At 44.0% G+C, this 22,471-nt stretch overlaps 1 protein-coding gene across 7 annotated transcripts in view; it reads right to left on the bottom strand.

Annotated features, from left to right (window-relative positions):
• Positions 1-22,471, bottom strand: part of LRRC4C (leucine rich repeat containing 4C) — an 813,407-nt gene that overhangs the window by 518,532 nt on the left and 272,404 nt on the right. Inside the window, exon 1 of one of the 7 annotated variants that reach the window (XM_056527912.1) lies at positions 8,089-8,110. The exons of the other annotated variants lie outside the window; for them this stretch is intronic. The gene's annotated coding sequence lies outside the window, so the exon portion shown is untranslated. Of the gene's footprint in view, positions 1-8,088; positions 8,111-22,471 lie in introns of those variants that run through there. 7 annotated transcript variants of the gene reach the window in all.

Below are 22,471 nucleotides of genomic sequence, written 5' to 3' on the forward strand. Positions count from 1 at the left end.
CAATGTTTGGAGCTCTGTGTTCCAAAAAGAAAAATAATTCCCTCTGTAATATGTAATACTCAGCAGCTAATAAGTACTGGAAGGATTAAGATTTTTTAATAGAAGTAATTTACAAATCTGTTTAACTTTCTGGCACCAGTTGATAAAAAAAAAATAAAGTTTTCCACCGGAGTACCCCTTTAAAGGGGGTACTCCGCTGCTCAATGTTTGGAACAAACTGTTACAAACGCTTTAGCCGACACCGGGAGCTCGTGATGTCATAACCCGCCCCCTTATGACGTCACACCCCACCCCTCAATGCAAGTCCATGGGAGGGGGCATGACTGCCATCACGCCCCCTCCCATAGACTTGCATTGAGGGGGCGGGGTGTGACATCATGGGGGCGGGACTATGACGTCACAAGCTCCCGGCGCCGGCTTCAGCGTTCGGAACAGTTTGTTCCAAACGCTGAGCAGCGGAGTACCCCTTTAAAGGGGTACTCCGGTGGAAAACTTTTTTTGGTTTTTTAATCAACTGGTGCCAGAAAGTTAAACAGATTTGTAAATTACTTCTATTTAAAAAATCTTAATCCTTCCAGTACTTATTAGCTGCTGAATATTACATATTACACAGGAAATTATTTTTCTTTTTGGAACACAGAGCTGTCTGCTGACATCACGACCACAGTGCTCTCTGCTGACATCTCTGTCCATTTTAGGAACTGTCCAGAGCAGAATTATGTTTTCTAAGGGGATTTTCTCCTTCTCTGGACAGTTCTTAAAATGGACAGAGATGTCAGCAGAGAGCACTGTGCTCGTGATGTCAGCAAAGAGCTCTGTGTTCCAAAAAAGAAAAGAATTTCCTCTGTAGTATTCAGCAGCTAGTAAGTACTGGAAGAATTAAGATTTTTTTTAATAGAAGAAATTTACAAATCTGTTTAACTTTCTGGCACCAGTTGATTTTAAAAAGTTTTCCGCCGTAGTGCCCCTTTAAAGGGGTACTCCGCTGCTCAGCGTTTGAAAAAAACTGTTCCGAATGCGGGAGCCAGCGCCGGGAGCTCATGACGTCATAGCCACACACCCTCATGACGTCACGCCCCATCCCCACAATGCAAGTCTTAATCCTACCAGTACATATCAGCTGCTGAAGTTGAGTTGTTCTTTTCTGTCTGACAACAGTGCTCTCTGCTGACACCTCTGTCCATGTCAGGAACTGTCCAGAGCAGGAGAGGTTTGCTATGGGGATTTGCTGCTACTCTGGACAGTTCCTGAGATAGACAGAGGTGTCAGCTGAGAACACTGTGGTCATACAGAAAATAACAACTTAACTTCAGCAGCTGATAAGTACTGGTAGGATTTTTTAAAAAAATAATAGAAGGAATTTACAAATTTGTAAAACTTTTTGGAACCAGTTGATATGAAGAAACATATTTTTTTTTTCATGGAATACCACTTTATAGAGTGGCACCCAGGTCCAGGCAGGTGCTCTTTAATCTTCTTAAAAAGTGCCACATGACAAGATTACAGCAGGATATGGTACAGATGGCAGGAGAATTTGTCAGGTACAATGCGCCTTTTTGCTGAAGCTACTAAGGGACCAAAAGTGCTCCTGGGGTCAGCCCAGATGTCCCTGGAGGAACCAATAAAACCAGCTGGTATCCCTGCCAAAGCAGGGGCACCCAGGAATAGGCAGGGAGGTGAGGAACCTGATGGCCACACACACACACCTCCCCTGGACCGACAGGAGGGCCACCCAAAAGGGCTACCACACCCATAACATATCCTAGTGACACACAAAAGAACACAAACGTAGATACAGTGACGTAAATAAATAAATAAGTGAATGTGCGCAGTAAAAATCGGCCCAGACATCTGTCCGGATCTATAAATATTCCCCTGTTGATCAACAGTCAGGGAGCATTGTGTTTTTTTTTTTTTTTATGCCGGGGCAAGTGCACCCAAAGTGCAAAAAAAAGTGCAAACGTGTCACACTGAAAAAAACTGCACAAAGGATGCGGTCTATCGCTAAGCCCTTCTCCAACAGGAGAGAGGCCCCCAAAAACCTACCCTTCACCTCCGGGCCAAAAGGCACCTGCAAGGATCCAGGTTTGATGCCCCTTTTTTCCAAAGCTACTAAGGGGCCGAAAATGCTCCTGGCTTCATCCTAGGCGTTAACCAGGGTATCAGCCGAGGAGCCGTATACTGATGGCATCTCGACCGAAGCCAAGATGACCGGGGGTTGCAGGGAGGTGAGGAACTTAATGGCCACACACACCTCCCCTAGACCGCCAGGAGGGACACCCAGAAGGGCTACCGCATCCTGACAATCCTGTGTACAAACAAACACGTAAAAGTGGCACAGTGACAAACAAAAATAATAAATAAGTGAATGAGTGCAGATATACTGCCCGGTCATCCCACCGGATCTATAAAAATGTCCCTGATCCTAGCCAGAAGGCCGGGATACCAAGGGTGAGTGCCAAAGGTGAAGAGTATATGGTTGTAGTGCGTAGTTTCGGCACCTCAGGGTCACCACTCCCCGAGGCACAAAAATACCTCGGCTGTACACCCCCCCCCCCCAACCTCATGGCGAGACCATTGTGGGTAAAACTTCATACCTCAGCTGGATCTAAACACGAAGAGGTTGTAATTCTCTATTTATAGCCAACCTCTTCAGACCATCCCACCAAAATCGGGGGGGGGGGGGGGGGGGGGGGGGTCAGCAAGTCTGCTCAGGTGCCAACTGTTTCTGTTGACAGAAGATTGAAGACATTTTTGAAAAAATAATATAAAAAAGGAAAAGTGCTGCCTATTAAACGTCTTACAGCCAACACAGTCTAATAGACGGCGCGCACTGATCTAATGGCTCGGACTGCTCGGAATGGACGCCAGCTGATCGGATTTAAATCACACTTATTTGGCTCATTGAGCATCTCGACTTTAAAAAAGTTAACAGTATGAAAAAGGTGACAATGTAGCGGCAGCTGGAGATCCCCGTAATGTCATGTAAATGAGGCTAAACTAAAGAGACGCCATTTGGTGCAAATGTTCTCATATGAAATAAAATGCAGAACATTTTGTATCTGTGAGATTTGTTACGCGTCACGCTATACTGTGCCGCAGTGACATTTACCGCAGCGTCCACTTTGCCACGTGTCATTTACAACAAAAAAAATGTTTTCCATAATGTTTCTACAAGAATGTCTCAATTAACCTTTTTTTCTATTTACTGAGCTCGTGCAGAATGAAATTGTCTTTGGGTCACTTAAAACATACGTGTCAAAGCTTTGTATATTTTAGTATAAATCAGAAGGTCATGGGAATTCATGGAATCCTGTGCTGGTATACAGGGGGCGCTCCCTGATGAGGTGTATCCGCTGGTGTGAACCCTTCCCCACACCCAGGTGATATACCGACCTTTTTTGAAAGCTGCGCCGAAGTTGGCAGCAAGTTGCATAAGGTAAAGGCGAATGCAATGGTTGGCTGCTGCTCTCTTACCGGTATCGGACACCAGTAATGGTGACTGATGGGGATAGGCAAAAGGCAAAATGGGGTAAAGAAACCGGTTTAGCGGAGGTGCTGCACAACTGTAGCCATGAAGAGAAGACTCGAGCAGCACAGGACAAAATTACTTTTATTGATAGAGTTCAGGACAACGCATTTCGGCATACCGTAATGCCTTCCTCAGGTCCACTTATAGTTCGCAGGGGTTGATTATGCTCAGTTCTGGGTTGCTGGTGGTGGATGTCCTGTCTCTTTCTGTGCTGCCGCGGTCTCTGACACTATATAACTCAAGTATATACAAATACTAGAACGACAAGTGCAGACACAAACGTTTAAAGACAAACTGGTCTGAACACGAACCAGGAACAGGAAACAAAGTAAAAATTCAAACTAGATACAAAGCAAATTGACTTATAAGTTAGGAACAAAGCAAAGCTCAAGAAACATATCTAACACTAGGAGGAACTGGATAAACTACAAAGCCAAACTCCAAATCATGGAGGGACACAAAATTGCACTAAGCACAAACAAGTCTGAACAGAGGGTGAAGATTCATGACTCACCGAAACAGGTGTGAACATACTAAGCAAGACACAAACGGGACAGACAAAACCCGACCAGAGTACACATAATACTAGAAATATCAAAATAGAGCCATGGAAATACAAAGTGAATGTGCACACACAGAGACAAAGTGCCAAGTGAATTCAAATGACCCCTCCTGGGCTGCTATTGGCTAGGGACTGTAACTCTTTACAGACCAGACAGCAACCGACGCAGACTGGTCAGGTGAGCTTGTTACAAGCACTGTGTGAATGGGGCAAGAATAAGCCATATCGATTGCGCATTTATGAGCCATCAAAAGATCATTACGCTGTGACAAGAGAATACGCTGGGGGCGCTAGTGAGAGCCACAAACAAATAACAGCCACTGATAGGATATCACTGTGTAGGCGATTAATAGTAGCTCCAAAGAGTATAATAATATATATTGTTTAAGCAGGGGGTAGGGGTAGGGTAACCCCTTATGAGTTGTATGAGGTATCAAGCCCCGGTTTCGGGAAGAAGACTGGGCAGGGGCTCAAAACGTTGCACCGTGTCTCAGCCTTCTAAAGCAGTATTTCCCAACCAGGGTGCCCCCAGGTGTTGCAAAACCACAACTCCCAGCATGGCCGGACAGCCTTCGGCTGTCCGGCCATGCTGGGAGTTGTAGTTTTGCAATAGCTTTAGTCAAACTGGTTTGGAAACACTGATCTATGGGCTGTACAGCAATTTTGTAGCATGTACCCCTGATCGCCCCCCCCCCCCCCCCCCAGGTTACTTTGTCGGTTAGTTGACGGTAGTGCAGCAAAACAAACCTGTAATAATAACAATATGTACGGTGTAGCTATAGGGCTGTACCGGGGATACGTGTAGCTATAGGGCTGTACCGGGGATACGTGTAGCTATAGGGCTGTACTGGGGATACGTTACAGTATATGGTACGATCAAGACATGGTACATGGTGCCTAATGTCACATCGAGAATGCGTCTTGATTTGCCATTTCCTGTACCGCGGCTGGTGACCCTTGGCCCGTATTATGGGCTGCGTCTCTGCTGTACGTTCCTATCACATCATCAGGACGACATGAAATGCAATTATATGGGACAGGACTAATTCAATGTTCTGCTGACTAACAGGACTAAGTAGGAAACACACACGTTCCTATCGCCACCGAAATCCATACTTTCTAATCCGTTCTTCATTATATACTGCGCATACAGGATTCTATTTTAAGGATAAGAAGGGTCTCCATGTCATACCCTGCCAGAGCACTCGACAATCTGCTGTAAACCCTGGCACAGGGGACAAATACTTCAATGTCGAATTTGACTTTATTTCCTATTTTTATTCATATTACAGCATTCATGGGTTAAATTGCCCCCTCCGCTCGTGCCCATCAAGGCAATTGCAGCACTGGCGGAACTGCTTTATGTTACTCGTAGACATTCTTTTTCCAATAGCACACCAAGTGGCTGGGCACGGTATTGCAAGTCATTGTTTTCATTGTTTACCCATATAATGCACACTCATCATCACTGGTCCTACAGCACCATCTGTTTTATTCCAAATGCACCCATACATTTAATTATAGTAACATGGTTGTTTGACTGCCATTCAGACCCAAACAAAAGGGAAGTGGTCAGTCCTGGGTACGCTGACTTCAGATCACTCTTGCTAGCTCTCAGACCTTTCCAAGCTCTATCTGTATACTACTGCTGCCATCTCTATGGGATCTGGATATATAGTAACTATATACCTCCCCTTCAGCTCTATCTGTATACTGCTGCTGCTATCTCTATAAGATCAGGATATGTGGTAGTTATACACCTCTACTCCAGCTCTATCTGTAAATTGCTGCTGCTATCTCTACAAGATCAGGATATGTGGTAGTTATACACCTCTACTCCAGCTCTATCTGTATATTGCTGCTGCTATCTCTATAAGATCAGGATATATAGTAGTTATACACCTCTCCTCCAGCTCTATCTGCATACTGCTGTTGTTATGTCTATGGGATTACAATACATAGAAGCTGTACACCTCTCCTCCAGCTCTATCTGTATACTGCTGCTATCTCTAAGGAATCAGAATATATAATAGTTACACACCTCCCCTCCAGCTCTCTCTCTCTCTCTCTCTCTCTCTCTCTCTCTCTCTCTCTATCTCTCTCTATCTCTCTCTCTCTCTCTATCTCTCTCTCTCTCTCTCTCTCTCTCTCTCTCGGATAAGGATATATAGTAGTCTTATCCCCTCCCCTATAGCTCTATCTGTATACTGCTGCTGCTTTCTCTATGAGATCAGGAAATATAGAAGTTATACCCCTCCCCTCCAGCTCTATCTGTATACTGCTGCTGCTATCTCTATGAGATCAGGATATATACAGTAGTAATACCCCACCCCTCCAGCTCTATCTATATACTGCTGCTGCTAGCTCTATGGGATCAGGATATATAGTGGTTATACATCCCCCCCCCCCAGCTCTATCTTTATACTGCTGAAGCTATCCTCATGGGATCAGGATATATATGTACAGAGGCGTAGCGTGGGGGGTGCAGGGGGGGGCGGCCGCATCGGGCGCAACATCTGACGGGGCGCGCTCGCACTCGCAGCTCTCTGCCCCTGCCTGGCTCACTCACTCTCTCTGCAGTGCTGGCTGTGCGCATCCGATCCGAGCCGCCGGGTCGCCGCCCACTGTGGAGACAGTGGCGGATCCAGGGGGGAGATTGTTGCCCCTCTTCCTGAACTATCGCATGGTGGAGCAGGAGCTGTCGGCTGTCCCGCTCCACCACCCCTTTCTCACGCCCGTCACCTTGCTATCACCTGCCACGGCTGCTCCATGAGAGCCAATCACAGCAGGCCGGCGCAATGACATCACATCATCGCGCCGGCACCCGGAGATCACGTCCCCGCGGCTCTCACTGACTGCAGGAATGGAGCAGCCGCATCGTGGGAGAAAGGTGACGGGCGTGAGAAAGGGGAGGGGGGAGCAAATTATAAGTGAGAGGGGCAAATGATGAGTAAGGGGCACATGTCAGGGGGGCATTATATGTGGGGGAACATGACAGGACCCCCCCCCCCCCCGTCATGTGCCCCTCATATATAATACCCCATATCCTGTGCCCCTCACATATAATGCCCCCCTGACATGTGCCCCCACATATAATGCCCCCCTGACATGTGCCCCCACATATAATGCCCCCCTGACATGTGCCCCTCACATATAATGCCCCCCCTGACATGTGCCCCTCACATATAATGCCCCCCTGACATGTGCCCCTCACATATAATGCCCCCTGTCCTGCCCCTCATCTGCCCCTTACTCATCACTGGACTAATACGGCTACTCAAATTTACTACATATATATATATATATATATATATATATATATATATATATATATATATATATATACTGTATATATGTGTGCGTGTATGTCATTTTTACAGTGATGTTGAAAAATCTCATCAAAAACATTTCCAAAATGCTGTGAAAATTTGTAAATTACAGCCTAACTAGGCAACAAGGTGCAGTGATGAGACTTAATCACGCCAATTTATTTGTCAGCGCCTGCTCCAGGCGGAATCTCTAGCCAAGGACATTTTCATATCTACTGTGTCCAAAATGGTAAACAGATTTGTAAACTACTTCTATTAAAAATCTTAATCCTTCCAGTACTTATGAGCTGCTGTATGCTCCTGAGGAAGTTGTGTAGTTTTTCCAGTCTGACCACAGTGCTCTCTGCTGACAGTGCTCTCTGCTGTCCGTTTCAGGAACTGTCAAGAGCAGGAGTAAACTCCCATAGCAAACCTCTCCTGCTCTGGATAGTTCCTGACATGGACAGAGGTGTCAGCAGAGAGCACTGTGGTCAGACTGGAAAAACCACACAACTTCCTCTGGAGCATACAGCAGCTGATAAGTACTGGAAGGATTAAGATTTTGTAATAGAAATAATTAACAAATTTGTTAAACTTTCCCGCACTAGTTGATTTGAAAACATTGTTTTCCACCGGAGTACCCCTTTAATCTTCTTCTATGGCCTTCCCTCAGTCTCCACACATACCGTATACTTTGAATAACCTTTCCTCAGATGTACATAGATTTATCCTCTCTCCTCGCCGAAAATACCAGGTGCATTATCTGCAAACACTTTATTGCGGTGTCATCGACCCCATTGACTTTCGCAGTCTTGTCCTTCTGGAATTGTACATGAAATGAAAATACAGTTATCTTGGCAGAAAACGCGGGAAATAATGTAATCGAAGCAAATTGAAGAAAATAAGGTAATATCGCCGCGGCAGGACTTCACACGGAGACATTTATATTTTGCCCAAACAAAGTTATTTGAGACACAAGTGCGGGATAGACACGAGAGCGTGTGGATCCGATACAGATGTAGCAGAGCTGAATAATTTTATTTTTATTTATATGTTTCCTTTATGCATGTTTATTATTTCTTGAATTAAAGGGGTTTTCCTACCCCACCTATAGGATAGGGGATAATAAGCTTGGTGGGGTCCTGACCGTTTGGACCCCTGCTGATCCCACTCCTCCACTCCTCTTCCACTTCTCCACTCCTCTTCCACTCCTCCTCCACTCCTCCTCCACTCCTCCACTTCTCTTCCACTCCTCTTCCACTTCTCCACTCCTCTCCCACTCCTCTCCCACTCCTCCAATCCTCTTCCACTCCTCCACTCCTCTTCCACTCCTCTCCCACTCCTCCACTCCTCCTCCACTCCTCCACTCCTCTTCCACTCCTCCTCCACTCCTCGTCCACTCCTCCACTTCTCTTCCACTCCTCTTCCACTCCTCCACTCCTCTCCCACTCCTCTCCCACTCCTCCAATCCTCTTCCACTCATCCACTCCTCTTCCACTCCTCTCCCACTCCTCCACTCCTCTCCCACTCCTCCACTCCTCTTCCACTCCTCCACTCCTCTTCCACTCCTCTCCCACTCCTCCACTCCTCTTCCACTCCTCCACTCCTCTTCCACTCCTCCACTCCTCTTCCATTCCTCCATTCATTCTCTATCCCAACAATTGGCACACAAGCATGCTGGGAGTTGTAGGTTTGCCAGAGCTGGAGGCACCCTGGTTGTGAAACACTGCCTTAAAGGGTTAAAGGGGGTATTCATATTGTAGCTTGCTATCCATAGGAGTGGGAGAGGAGGCACTGGTGCGGTGTGCTTCTTTATTCTGGGATCGGCAGGGGTCGCAATGGTCAGGTAATCTTTCGATGGAGTCTGCCAAAGTAGTTAGTCACCAAAACTTGTCAAGGCCTACCCAAGGACACATGGGACAAAGTCTGGTACTTTCGAGGAGACACCTTAAAGGGGTACTCCGGTGGAAACTTTTTTTTTTTTTTTAAATCAACTGGTGCCAGAAAATTAAAGGACATCTGCAGCGTAATTAACACTTATCCCCTATCCACAGGATAGGGGATAAGTGTTTGATCGCAGGGGGTCCGACCGCTGGGACCACCTGTGATCTCCTGTACAAGGCTGTGGCTGTCCCGTGCAGGGGGCGTGCCGGCCGCAGCATGACGTTGCAGTCGGCACGCCTCCTCCATACATCTCTATGGCTGAGGCGGGGAGGCAGCAATCGTGCCTCCCCGTCTCCCCCATAGAACTGTATGGGGACGGGGAGGAGACGGGGCGTCACCATGAGCGCTAATGGCGGCGCCCCGTTAGGGAGATCGAGGGGGGTCCCAGCGGTCGGACCCCCCGCGATCAAACACTTATCCCCTATCTTGTAGATATGGGATAAGTGTATATTGCGCTGCAGTTATCCTATAAACAGATTTGTAAATGACTTCTATTAAAAAATCTTAATCCTTCCAGTACTTATTAGCTGCTGAATACTACAGAGGAAATGGTTTTCTTTTTGGAACACAGTGCCCTCTGCTGACATCACGAGCACAGTGCTCTCTGCTGACATCTCTGTCCATTTTAGGAACTGTCCAGAGCAGCATATGTTCGCTATGGGGATTTTCTCCTACTCTGGACAGTTCTTAAAATGGACAGAGAGGTCAGCAGAAAGCACTGTGCTCGTGATGTAAGCAGAGAGCTCTGTTTTCCAAAAAGAAAGGAATTTCCTCTGTAGTATTCAGCAGCTAATAAGTACTGCAAGGATAAAGATTTTTTTAATAGAAGTAATTTACAAATCTGTTTAACTTTCTGGCACCAGTTGATTTATAAAAAATAAAAATAAAAAGTTTTTAACCGGAGTACCCCTTTAAGTAGTTCCTAGCCTGAAAGGGATTCATTTTGACAATGACCTCTCCTTGGTGGACCTCTGATTGGGTTAGGAAGTTTTGTTACCACCAGGAGCCAGCCGGTATGATTCACGTTACCACAGGTATCCTAAACATCTCAGGAACTAACTCAGAGCACCTACCGGACTTTCGTAGTACTAAGGGGTTAGGGTTGCCAAAAAAAACAAACAAAAAAAAACTATACTTACCTCTCACTCGGTCCCCATAGCCTCCCGCATCAGTGTACTAATCTCCGGTAAACTTCACTTCCTGGTGTTGAAGCCCAATATATCAGAGTGCTTCACAGTCAATAAATGGCTATGGCGGGATACCGGCTGATTGACTTAGCATCAATGTATCATGAGGACTCCAGTACCTGCTTCACTTCTTGGTCCTGGGGCTCATTGCGTCCCACATTGTCACAAAGCCAATCAATGGCCGCAGTGGTGTCCTGCCTCAGCCAGTGATTGGCTTAGAGGATGTATTGGGCCCTAGCACAAGGAGGTGAATTTTTCCAGAGATCGTTAGTAGCCATACTGGAGGCTATTGGGAGCGAGTGAAAGGTAAACTTTTTTTTCCCGGTTACCCCTTTAACGCCACACCAACCTCTCTACAATTTGGAACTGAGAACTGTGCTAGAACGGTGTGTTTATCTGTGTGACTGTTCCCTTACTCTCCAGTAAAGTGACCTAGTGAACTGGACTGCCCTCTGGCCTTATTCTTCCATGCCGTGGTGATCCGGTTACTTCAGTACCATCGGCTGGGTATTCTATGTGGTTGTGCCCTGTGGAAACATGTCCTTTCTTACCACTGGTATAAATGTCACATGAATAATAATGATAATCAGATAGAGCACTCACCATTTTGCCCACTTTTCTTTATTTTATAAAAAAAATTCAAATATAGCCATAGCGGGGAGACATCACAGAGGGACGGGGATCGTGGCGAGGCCTCGCCACGATCCCCGTCCCTCTGTGGTGTCTCCCCGCTATGGCTATATTTTTTTTTCTTTTTTTACAAAATAAAGAAAAGTGAGCAAAATGGTGAGTGCTGTCTGATTTTTTTTTTTTATTCAGCACGCAACATCTCTTAGATCAGCTTCCACTCGAGCCACTATTGACACTGTTAGTACTCCACACACTGACGTATACCACTATATAGGCATAAGGTGGAATATGTTGCCCATAGGCTAAACCAAAAAGTTAAAGGGGTACTCCGGTGGAAAACTTTTTTTTTTTTTTTTTTATGAACTGGTGGCAGAAAATTAAACAGATTTGTAAATGACTTCTATTAAAAAAAATTGTTATCCTTCCAGTACTTATTAGCAGCTGTATGCTACAGAGGAAATTATTTGCTTTTTTTATTTCTTTTTTTTGTCTTGTCCACAGTGCTCTCTGCTGACACTTCTGTCCATGTCAGGAACTGTCCAGAGTAGCATAGGTTTGCTATGAGGATTTTCTTCTGCTCTGGACAGTTCCTGATACGGGCAGAGGTGTCAGCAGAGAGCACTTAGGACAAGACAAAAAAGAAATTCATAAAGAAAAGAATTTCCTCTGTAGTATACAGCTGCTAAAAAGTACTGGAAGGATAAAGATTTTTTTTTTTTTTTAATAGAAATAATTTACAAATCTGTTTAACTTTCTGGCATCAGTTGATTAAAAAAAAAATTCCACTGGAGTACCCCTTTAAAGTAGATTGTATACATTTTTTATAGCGACCTTCTTTATAGGAATGCAGACTCTTTCCTATACAAGTGACCATATAGAAGATTTTTTATCATGTTGCTCCCTCCCGGTAGATCTATATACCACAGACTTTCACCTGTAAATGGCAGCGGCGGGGACCTGACACGTTTTATCCCCGTGTCTTTTCTTTTACATACATAGCAAAAAAAAAAAAGATGTCAGAAGAGCTGAGCTTAAGACCTTAAACCGATTCCGCAGAGCGATGCGAAGTCTGGCTGCGAGTGCCATTTAAATGACATGTAAATCAAAGTGAAGAAAAAAGGTTTTCCCACAATGCCATATGGCAGCCCAGAGATCGAAACTGCTGCAATTTGGCTTTTTTTTTTTTTTTTTCCCCTTAAAGGATTTTCAGAACTAGGTCGGAATTTGCAAACATTTCTTCTTCTGCTGAACCAATATCCTGCGTTTGAAGAATGTTTTGGCCATTAGATGACAGGACGCCAATCTGTGCCGGCGCAGGACTGGAATTAATCACATTTTTTTACAATGCGACAGATTTTTTTTTTTTTTTTCCGGAAAAAAAATTACAGTGAAAGGTCAAGGTTGCCCTAAAGATTGCAGCCAATTGGGCTTTACATACTTAAAGGGGTACTCCGCCCCTATACATGTTATCCCCTATCCAAATCATGTAGTAAAGGAGGGCCAATAGACTTATTCTATTAGGGCTCGTTCACGTCTTTGAGATGTTCGGGGACTGTTTTATGGAGAAAGAAGGTGACAGGATATAACAGAGCCCCCCCCCCCCCCCCGGATCTATTCATCCCTATTCTATACTGCAGAGATATGAACACGGCTCAACGACCAACGACATCTGCACGATCTGCGGGATATTGACATGTTCACGTCTGGGAGGTTTATACTGTTGTGGTCCTTGTGGATATTTGTATTGTAGTAATGGACCTTCTGTTTCTATTTTACACTCATTTGAATTCAAAAAGTGTTCTTGTGGAATGTTGTGCCCATGCTCACCATTTTACACACACATATATATATATATATATATATATATATATATATATATATATATGAACAAAGAAGTCGTCCAGCTCCCAAGATGCAATTAAAAGAAGTATTCTTTATTGATCCATAAGATAGGATTCACACACAGAGGTAGAAGCTTCTGACGCGTTTCGCACGGAACGTGCGGAACGCGTCAGACGCTTCTACCTCTGTGTGTGAATCCTATCTGATGGATCAATAAAGAATACTTATTTTAATTGCATCTTGGGAGCTGGACGACTTCTTTGTTCACATTCCGTGTTTGGCCGAGGGCGGGACCGGCACGTCCGTGCTCAGCTGATGCATGTTCCCTAATAGGTGGTGAGCGGAACCGGTAATATATATATATATATATATATATATATATATATATATATATATATATATATATATATATATATATATATTGGACTGATGAAAACTAAAAATGAGCGAATCAGCTGCCAGATTCAATGCTGATTGGTCGGTGCCAGTACAGGAGCAAGAACTTCTGTCGAAGGTGAAAATCCCTGCTCCTGTTCTGTACACTGAGACAACCATATACATTGGATGGGTCAAGTAGCTTGGTATACAAGAGCAGGGACTCTTGCCTTTGACAGGAGTCCCTGCCCCTGTACCTACTTTCCAAGGCACCCTACGCTTTCAGTGTAGGATGCCCCTGAGATCTAAACAAAACACCAAGTTTTGGATTAAGAAGAATCAGAATATTTTGGGGGGGAAATTCAGAACTGGTGTTGAGCACGAATATTTCGCAATGCAAATTGGAATATATTTGTTTTTTTCACATGTAAATCTTTATGCAAATTTTTGCATGGAAAAAAAGTGAACGAACATAGCGAATATGCAAATTTCACGAACATTTGACAAAAAATAGTCAATATATTCGCGAAATATCGCAAATTTGAATATGGCCCCTGATGCTCATCACTATTCAGAACAAATTAAAATTCCCAAATTGACTCACTATTGATAATCTCATTTTAACGGAATATCTTATAGGGTGGGATTCATTAGGCTGAAGCTCAACAATCAGTTCAATCAGTTCATGACGTTGAGCAAGTTTACGGTAAGTATCTTGGCAATTTTGACAAAGCCTTGTGGAGCCTCCTCGGTATGCAGAAGTCAGTGCCTACAAAAAGTAGTCCAACAAAGAACAATCGGAGAAACACCAAAAGGGTGGAAGACAATTGGCTTAACTGTAAGTTTGCCACCACTTTTGCTCTCCATTCTTCTTCCTTTTTTGATAATTTTTGGATTCCACACCAAGCTACGGTGACCGCCACTTGTCTTTTCCTTAGCCACTATTGTTGACTATATTCTTAGCAAACTGTTACAGATAGTTAAATGTGACACCCGAATCGGATTAGCAAATTTTTTAACATCTCATTTTTATTATTAGAATGTTTTTTATTTATTTGTTTTTGCTTTTTTGTGTGATGTTTGTTGTCAAAGTACATCACTTTTTTTTATACCTCTCAAAGGCATCTGTCTGACAATAAAACGTATTGTCACACTTAGTGTACTGTAGTGGAGGAGGGACACCTGCCCAGTCGCTCAGTGTTCTTAACAGGAGCAGGGACACCTGCCATTTTACAGTAGTTCCTGCTATTTTTCATATTTCACGTGAATAATTGCAGGGCAATCAGCAATTTAGCAATTTTTTTTTATTATTTTAGCAAATCAGAACAAATCTGATTCATGCCAATTCACTTCTCTCTACAGATCTCTGGTAGCTATAGAGATGCACCATTTCTTCTCCCCCCCCCTCCCCCCTCCCTGTGCCATTTTATTCCCCCTTTTGATTTTTTTCAATGCCACTTCATTCCTCCCCCTTGAACTCCCTGTGCCTTATTATTCCCCCTGTGCCATGTGCAAAATCATCCCACCTTTACCCCTTGTGCCCCATCAATTTTCCCCTTCCCTTCTCTCCCTATTCTGACCTGGCCAGCAGTCTCAGGTACAGGGGCGCACAACAGGTTTGACATTCTCCTGACGTCCTCTGCGCTGCACTGACTGAAAGACTGTGAGCAGCGGTGGCTGTCAGTATTGACAAGTGACGCTCCTGACGTCACTTATTAGTGCCCTCAGCTGCTCTCAGTAAGTGCAGTGCATAGGACGTCAGGAGAACGTCAAACCCGTTGAGAGCCACTGTACCTGAGCCTGCTGGCCAGAAAAAAAAAGAGGGAAGGAAAGAAGGGGAAAAGTGATGTGGCACAAGGGTTAAGGGGTAATGATTTGGCACAGGGGGATAAAGAGGGAATGAAATGGCACAGGAGGGATGAAATGGCACACAGGGTTGTAAAGAGGGGGTGATGAATTTGCACAGAGAGTAGTAAAAAGGGAATGAAATGTCACAGTGGGGTTGAAGGGGAAATGATGTGGCACAGGTGGTAATAAAAGGGGGGGGGATGATTTGAGGAAATAAAGTGGCAGGGAGGAGGGTCAGAGGCGGGGGGGGGGGGGGACGGGGGACAAATGATTTTGCCAGCGAACATACAGAAGCAGGCCCCCTTCTGGGGTTTTGGCAGTACACCCCCTGATGGCGGCCCTGTGTACAAAGTAGGGCCGGCGCATAAGCCAGGTTGTCCCCTATTGAGACTGGTTTGTCCCCTTCTAAGTGTGTTTTGTCCCTATACGGTGTGCCCGCGTCCGCTTTTGGGGGTGTCCCCTATTGGGAGGTCTCCACTAAGGGGGATTTTACTGTATATTATATATATATATATATATATATATATATATATATATATATATATTTCCAAAAGGTGGAAAAAGAGCTTCAATGACGACATTCACATTCACTGTAAGATGAACTTGCTATTTTATCGCCAAGCAATGGCCGTAATATGCGAAGACCTAACAAAGACCAGCACCTGCTCCAAAACCAGCAATATCCAGCACCTCACATCGGGATCTATTATTGTCATTTTGCGCCTTAAACAAATTATTCTCTGCCGCTAAACTGTTTTCCTTCATCCACAATAAGCTGACAGCTCTTATATCCCATTTTTATGAATCATGATAATCGGACAGGAGACTCCCGTATCCGCTCTGAGGCCTTTTAGTAAAATTAATCTCTCTTTTTTTTTTTTGCTCCCAAATATCGCCCTTTCCTCTCGGATTCCGCCTGCAGCGGTGTGTCACTACAAATAAATTAGCCTTAAGTGTTATGAACAGACCGAAGCCTTTCAATTAGGTTTGGCACATCAGTACAGAGCGCTCGTAGCGCAGGAGTAAAGGAGATACATTCTTTGCATGGTATGCCATGGCAGTATCTTGCCGGGGGACATAGTTATTTTAATGAATACAAGGTCATTATTGGTTGGCATGGGCACTCGGCTCTGTTAGCAATAAATGCCGCTTTCTCAGGTTGAGTTTGTTTCCATGCGTCTATTTGCTTAGCAGGTTTAGTTGAGAAGCTTAGCACTGTGGAAAACCACTTAACGTATATCCCATTATTATGCAGGGCAAGGATGGATGTTTGGAGCATCGCTTAACGCAGCACCTGGGAAAGCTGGGTTTCTTACAGGGGTACTCTGCTGCTCAGCATTTGGAACAAACAGTTCCGAACGCTGGAGCCGGCGCCGGGAGCTCGTAACGTCAAAGCCCTTCCCCGGGCTATGCAGGGCTATGACATCACAAGGCGGCTGTCATGTCCCCTCCCATAGACTTGCGTTGAGGGGGTGTGGTGTGATGTCACAATGGGGTGGGGCTATGACATCACAAGCTACCGGCGCCGGCAGACATGACCAGATGTTTAGCTTTAGAAGGACAATAGTCAGTAAGAAAGAATCTGGCTACAAAAAAACAACATTTTTTCAATACTTTGTCGAAAGGTTCTTACACAGGCTCCGTTGATTCAGACGTTTTCCCTTTGTGATTTCTAACATATTGTTAGGTCACTTCATATACCAGAATTAACTTCTTACCCTATGTACATTGCTTTAAATTTCAATAGGTGTCTTTCTTCCTTCCATGTAATCTGCTGTCCACTGTCTGCTGTTAGGGGAATTCCATCTCAAATCTAACTTGTTTTTGACTTTAAACACCCATGATTAAGTTGTTTAAACCCAAAACGTGCCAGATGGGCTTGATATTTCTAACTCTATAAGCATGTAATTTTAAATGGCTTTTTATATCAATAAAGAAGGATTTTACCGAGTACCTGAGCCTCTCCAGATTGGACTTAATTTTTACCAATCCGGTTATATTTTACGAAGACACGACCAGACGCTCAGCTTTAAAAGGACAGTCGTCAATGTAGAAAATTCCGGCTGCAGAAATTGAGTGCCATGTGGATGGGAATGGCCTTTAATCTCTACCTCAAAGTTTTATTGAATGTTTTTAAAAGGTTATCAAGGCAAAGTTCCGATGTGACTCATGTGAAATCCACCGCAGTAAAAAAAAAAAAAAAAACATAGTGACATAGCAGCTGCAAACGTCTGCACAAGATGTCTGAAACTGAACTAATGTTTTGTGATGGCGGTTTTATTGAACATCTGTGCTAATAAAAAAACGGAATACCATATGCGCCGAGAAGTAGAAACTTCTTAACAGTCGCATAAATTTGACGAAGCCGTCACAAATATTTAGCGGTAAGGAAATCAATAAAAGAGAATATACATTTTTTTTTATTTAATTTTTATCATTTTAATTAATGGTGAGAAAAGAACATAAAATAATCCGTAACGACCTGCGAGTGAATTTGCGGCTGTCGTCTCCAGTCAAGGTCAATACAACAGGATAGGATGTGTACTAAACCGAGCCGGCAAAAGTTCTAAGAAAAAAAACTTTGTTCCCATAGAGATGCTTTAAAAAGTGCAATTTCGGCAAGAAACGAACATTCTGCATCCACGTCAGCTCAATATAAAGAATATAGATATGTCCAAAATTAAATAAAGAGTTAATATAATTAATATTATTCTCTTATTTTTATCATCATCATTTTTATTGTTAATATCATATTATTGTTGTTGTTATTATTAATAAAATTAGGATCAGTACAGGATAAGTAATGTAATATATGTACACAGTGACCTCACCAGCAGAATAGTGAGTACAGCTCTGGAGAATAATACAGGATATAACTCAGGATCAGTACAGGATAAGTAATGTAATGTATGTACACAGTGACCTCACCAGCAGAATAGTGAGTACAGCTCTGGGGTATAATACAGGATATAACTCAGGATCAGTACAGGATAAGTAATGTAAGGTATGTACACAATGACTCCACCAGCAGAATCGCGAGTACAGCTCTGGAGTATAATACAGGATATAACTGAGGATCAGTACAGGATAAGTAATGTAATGTATGTACACAGTGACCCCACCAGCAGAATAGTGAGTACAGCTCTGGAGTATAATACAGGATATAACTCAGGATCAGTACAGGATAAGTAATGCAATGTATGTACACAGTGACCTCACCAGCAGAATAGTGAGTACAGCTCTGGAGTATAATACAGGATATAACCCAGGATCAGTATAGGATAAGTAATGTAATGTATGTACACAGTGACCTCACCAGCAGAATAGTGTGTACAGCTCTGGAGTATAATACAGGATATAACTCAGGATCAGTACAGGATAAGTAATGTAATGTATGTACACAGTGACCCCACCAGCAGAATAGTGAGTACAGCTCTGGAGAATAATACAGGATATAACTCAGGATCAGTACAGGATAAGTAATGTAATATATGTACACAATGACTCCACCAGCAGAATAGTGAGTACAGCTCTGGAGTATAATACAGGATATTACTCAGGATCAGTACAGGATAAGTAATGTAATGTATGTACACAGTGACCTCACCAGCAGAATAGTGAGTACAGCTCTGAAGTATAATACAGGATATAACTCAGGATCAGTACAGGATAAGTAATGTAATGTATGTACACAGTGACCTCACCAGCAGAATAGTGAGTACAGCTCTGGAGTATAATACAGGATATAACTCAGGATCAGTACAGGATAAGTAATGTAATGTATGTACACAGTGACCTCACCAGCAGAATAGTGAGTACAGCTCTGGAGTATAATACAGGATATAACTCAGGATCAGTACAGGATAAGTAATGTAATGTATGTACATAGTGACCCCATCAGCAGAATGATGAGTGCTGCTCTGAAGTGCAGTATTAAAGGAGAACTCCGGCGCACACTTTTTTCCTTTTCTCTCGTCCGGGCTGCAAAATAAAAGAAAACAAACTTTCTCTTACCTGCCAACGAGCCCCGGAGCTCCGGTACAGGTGTTTGGTCCCCGGGCTGTATTCTTCTTACTTCCTGTTAGCCTGGCACGTCACACGGAGCTTCAGCCTATAACCAGCCGAGGCGGGACATCGCTGCGGCCGGTGATAGGCTGAAGCTCCGTGTGACGTGCCAGGCTAACAGGAAGTAAGAAGAATACAGCCCGGGGACCAAACACCTGTACCGGAGCTCCGGGGGCTCGTTGGCAGGTAAGAGAAAGTGCGTTTTCTTTTATTTTGCAGCCAGGACGGGATAAAATGAGAAAAGTGCGCGCCAGACTACTACTAGTTAAAAGGGCAGTGATTATTTTACTTGATGCACAAAAGATGCGATCAGCCCACAAACAATCGTTTTTTTTTTGGGTTTTTTTTGTCAGCTGATCCTACTTTTTGTGCATAAAGTAAAATCATTGTTATCGGACGCACATCTCGCTGTGTAACTGGGGGATGTGTAGCTGACATTGATGAATTAAAAAGACCACACAAAAAATCCAATGGCTGTCCTGGCATGCTGGGAGTTGTAGTTTTACAACAGCTGGAGGCACCCTGGTTGGAAGACACCGATGTAGAGTCTACAGAAAAGGGGAGGGACACTGCTAAAAGACGCTACTTTGTTGCCATACGGGTGACGGCCAGGTCTGGTGCAATGATTTTTGCCACCCTGGGCAAAAGCTCATTTTGCTGCCCCTTGACCCCGCCTATTGACTCCGCCCTTTGACACACCCCGCCTTACTGTTGGTGTGAAACACTGTTAAGCGGGTGGATGTATGGAGGCGTAATGTCAGGATGCTGGATGGACCTGACCTTTGTGACTGTGCCTGTCTCGGTGGTGGCGCTGCCAGATGCAGATTATTATGGTACCGGGGAGGAGGGTTTGCTGGATGGGCGGGTACTTCAGATGCTGGCTTTCTTAACTTTATTTATTTAAAGGGATATTCCAGTAAAAAACTCTCTTTTTTTCTTTTTTCATATCAACTGGCTCCGGAAAGTTAAACAGATTTGTAAATTAGAGAAGAAAAGTACAAAAGCCAGCGGTATGAAAAACGTCACCTTTGAAGTTGAAGTTTTATCTTGGAATCCAATAAAGGGGAAGTTTTTCATACCGCTGGCTTTTGTACTTTTCTTCTCAAATTGGAGGCTTTATATTGCTGTGCGGAAGATTGGGTGAGCTGACACCTCTCGTATTCACACAAGATTTGTAAATTACTTCGATTAGAAAACCTAATCCTTCCTGTACTTATCAGCTGCTGAAGTTGAGTTGTTCTTTTCTGTCTGACCACAGTGCTCTCTGCTGACATCCCAGGAACTGTCCAGAGCAGGAGAGGTTTGCCATGGGGATTTTCTCCTACTCCGGACAGTTCCTGAGACAGACAGAGGTGTCAGCAGAGAGCACTGTGGTCAGACAGAAAAGACCAACTCAACTTCAGCAGCTGGTAAGTACTGGACGAATTAAGATTTTTTTTTTATAGGAGTAATTTACAAATTTGTTTAACTTTCTGGAGCCAGTTCATATGAAAAAATAAATAAAATGATTTTCATTGGAATACCCTTTTAAGAAAGCACTCTAGACAGCTGCCTATTTTGCCTATAGGCAGAGCCGGCCCTGGTGGCGGCAGCAGATGCTATACCCGACATATTCATTCCATGTCAGTATGTTTATTAGTAGACTTGTTGATTTTGTTCCTAATAGACTCTCAGAAATGTAATTTAAGGTTTCTTCTCCCCGTTCATCTGTTTTCTCAAAAGGAATAATAGACTGTAAAGTCACAAAATGAGAGGACACCAGAAAATGACAATAATAACACTGAATAATTCATAAGTGTCTCGTGGCACAACAGACTCCTGGATGCTCATGATGGTTTCCGTACAATAATCCATTTTAGGTGTAAAACTTTGGAGAGTGCTATTCATCTGTCTTCCCTCTGGGCGCTGCGGTTGGTTCTATAGTGTAAATGGTTTACAAAAAGCATTTTAGTGTTTTTGAATGGAGTTAATCTCAGGGGAGAAGAACCGAAGCCACAAACACGGATGAAATCGTAGTCTTATATAGTTTTATATCTACAGAATGTATTTATGGTCACAGCCTGGGGAAAGGTCTAGCCCTTTTGGTTAAAGGGGTACTCCGCCCCTAGACATCTTATCCCCTATCCAAAGAAATCTTATCCCCTATCTTATCCCCTATCTTATCCCCGGGATCCCCGCTGCGGCACCCCACTATCATTACAGCACAGAGTGTGTTCGCTCTGTGCATAATGGCGGGCGATACAGGGGACGGAGCATCGTTACGTCACGGCCCCGCCCCTCGTGACATCATGGCCCGCCCCTTTCAATACAAGTCTATTGGAGGGGGCGTGGCGGTCGTCATGCCCCCTGCCATAGACTTGCATTAAGGGGACGGGCCGTGATGTCACGAGGGGCGGAGCCATGACGTCATGTGGCTCCGTCCCCTGTATCGCCCGTCATTACGCACAGAGATAACTCGCTGTGTGCTGTAATGATAGCGGGGATCCCGGGGCTCCCCAGCAGCAGGACTGCGGCGATCTGACATCTTATCCCCTATCCTTTGGATAGGGGATAAGATGTCTAGGGGCGGAGTACCCCTTTAAGTCTGTCTTGGGATTCGGGATGATCCCAATCTGTTTAAAGGGGAATTTTAGATAAAGATTCATTCAATGTTGATCAACTTAAATGTAAAAAGTTTTATATCTCAAATAATGTCTATAATTTCTAACCACTAACTAATCACTAATTAGCAGAACACCTGGTGCTTCCCGGTCTTCCTATCTAAACCTTGTGGGAGATTAAAAAGAACAATGAAACACTCATCTTCATATCCCATCCTTATAACGTCCTAATATCCTGTCCTCATATCCCGACCTCATATTCTTTCCTCATATCCCAAACTCATATCTTGACCTCATATCTCACCCTCACATCCCGTCCTCATATTCTATCCTCATATCCCAACCTCATATCTCGACCTCATATCTCGACCTTATATCCCGTCCTCATATCCCTACCTCATATCCCATCCTGTCCTCATATTCCATCCTTATATCCTGACCTCATATCCCCTCCTCATATCATGACCTCATATTCCAACCTCATATCCCATCCTCATATCCCAACCTTACATCCTGTCCTCATATCCCATCCTCATATCCTGTCATATTCCATACTTATATCCTGACCTCATATCCCA

Source organism: Hyla sarda, chromosome 6 (assembly GCF_029499605.1).
Source record: "Hyla sarda isolate aHylSar1 chromosome 6, aHylSar1.hap1, whole genome shotgun sequence".
NCBI lineage: Eukaryota > Metazoa > Chordata > Amphibia > Anura > Hylidae > Hyla > Hyla sarda.